The 2,500-nt window shown below is 39.0% G+C and overlaps 1 protein-coding gene across 4 annotated transcripts in view; it reads left to right on the top strand.

Moving 5' to 3' along the window:
• The window catches only part of Znf521 (zinc finger protein 521), a 285,109-nt gene that overhangs the window by 176,311 nt on the left and 106,298 nt on the right, over positions 1-2,500 (top strand). The gene's annotated exons all lie outside the window — the stretch shown is intronic.

The raw sequence follows: 2,500 nt of genomic DNA, 5'->3' as shown, positions 1-2,500 counted from the left end.
GGCAGTCTCTGATGGGATATGTGAGGAGAGAAAGATCCATGTCAGAGAGATTATGCGCAGTTCAAATAACCAGAGAGGATAATCAGGATGTGACTGTAGGCTGGCCTCCTCGGTGGCACATCAAACCAGCACCCATTCCCTGATTAACCTGTGCTCCTGTCATCCATGTAAATGAACATGGCCAGCTAGCCGTGGGCTGGAAGAAAAACAATCATAAGAGTGTACATATTCACACAGAAATGGACTTCGTGTCCCAAAACACCCATCCAAGACTTAACCATAGTTACTATTTTTATTGACACGTGATAAATTATATTACTAAATTATCAAATCTGGTAAATTTAGGAGGACTGGAAATTTCCTGAGATTTTTACAGGTACCTGCCTTAGCCTTGCTTCAGTAAAATGATGTAACTAAAACCACATAGCTTCTGTTCCTTGAATATTTTCATTTGTACTTTAACAAGATATCTGCATAATAGTGGGAGGTCTCCCATGGGTGCATAATATTATGAGTGACATTCTTTTTATTTTTATTTATTTGTTTGTTTATTTGTTTTTGAGACAGAGTTTCTCTATGAAACAGCTCTGGCTGTCCTGGAACTTACTCTGTAGACCAGGCTGGCCTTGAACTCACAGAGATCCATCTGCCTCCGCCTCCCGAGTACTAGTATAAAAGGTGTGCACCCCCACCGCCCGGCTGTGAGTGACATTCTTGAGCATGCTTTATCATTCATGTTCAGATTGGTTCTGATGACTACATAACCAGGAGAGATTACAGCCGAGGCTTGTAGAAGAAGACTTGGGAGTAAGCGGGGTGTGTTCCTGTCAAAAGGGCAATGGAAATATAGAACTTAGTTTCTGCTACATTTGGCATTGTTGTTCAGTACACTAGCTCTTTCCACTCTTTATTCTTGCCTGAATTTGGTAATATCTCTTGCCACAGTACCTGGGTACTTAGATACTGAAAAGTGATTTAAGGATGCAATTTGCAGAATGATAAATCAGGTCTGTTTAGCTCTAGAGAAAGAAAAGCTAAGTGGAATTTAGTGGAAGGGAATAATATTCCTAAAAGGAAATCAGTTTGATGCCAGTAAGCTTTTTGAAGTAGAAACTGTTTTGAAAGCATCGAGGTCATGATTGAATGGAGGTGTGAACCAGACTACCACATATTAGCAATGTGGGAGAGGGGCTCTTTAAACACTGTAGATGGATTATAGGACAATGTTCAGCAGTCAGAAGTAGAAGGAGACTGAGAGAGCTGGATATGTGGAAGGTGGGATATGGAGTCTCATGATTCATTTTAGAAGCTAATCCTAGCAGTCATGAGAAATGAATTCCATTATAATTTCTGGCCTTAATGGGCATGTGGTTTCCCTCCTACTCTAAATTTCCTAATGCATCTGCATTTTCACTCATTGAATTTGAATCTACATACCAAGAAACAATTTATATTTTTTTCCAATTGAGACAAAAATACACTTATTCTGTCACCTCGCTCTAGCCTGGTCCTGTTCCACCAAAACAGACCTATGGGGGTCCTATCAAATGTGTGTGTCAGCTTTGATGCTAATACTTGGGGAGAATCAAAACTGTATAACACTCTTTGTTTCACGGGGAAAGTAGAGTGTTTATTTTGTGTAGAAAGCTTTGATACAGCAGCTTGACAGTAAATTTCATCAGAATCTTCCGTGCCAGAATGCAGACATTGTTCTACGTTAATTTTAGCATAAGGTTTAATTATTAGCATCATTGAATTAACTCTGAACCCAGTCTCAATAAAGAGCCTTATGTTGCCCCCTTTTGCTCTGCCCCGTAGTACAGATGAAAATTGCATCTGTTAAGATTATATGGTGTATTTTGATTTCAGGAGGCCAAAGTACAGCATTCTCATGAATACAGCAGCCAGTGCCAATAACCTGTGACCAATCACAAACCTTTCTTATGGTAAAAGCTGAACTAGTAAGGATTATGATTTGGGAAAAAAGTATTAATCTGTCACCACAAATCTAATCTTTGCCATGGCTTTGTAAACATAGACTGGAAATCATTCTCTCCTTAGCTCTGATTCTAATCATAACACATATCTGAAATTTCATAACTTTCTTTTGTTCCACACACATCCTAAAGTGTATAACATTAATAAATAGAGGCATAATGAATGTGACTAATTGATTTTGGCAGTCAAAGACTGGCATACTTTTTTATACAACAGGGAATCCATTCAAAGAAGCTGAACTGCCATTAAGAGCAAAGCTTCGAAGCGGTAATGGTTTCTACTTTGGATTATGTGTGAGGTGAGCAGAGCGCAGTTATTCATAGTAACTTGCCACTTAGGGCTTTGTTTCATTAATGACCTTTCACTCACCACATCTCATTTCCCTAAATAAAAGTTTGGTCTTCTGGAATACATATGTATTGTAAATCCCAGTTCTTGTTTTCATTTGTTTATGTTTGGCAGTGAGGGGATTGAACCCTGGGCCTTGCACATGCTACACAAG

This window comes from Onychomys torridus, chromosome 13 (assembly GCF_903995425.1).
Source record: "Onychomys torridus chromosome 13, mOncTor1.1, whole genome shotgun sequence".
NCBI lineage: Eukaryota > Metazoa > Chordata > Mammalia > Rodentia > Cricetidae > Onychomys > Onychomys torridus.
Note: the sequence above shows the minus strand (reverse complement) of the source record. Positions and strands in the feature narration are given on the sequence as shown.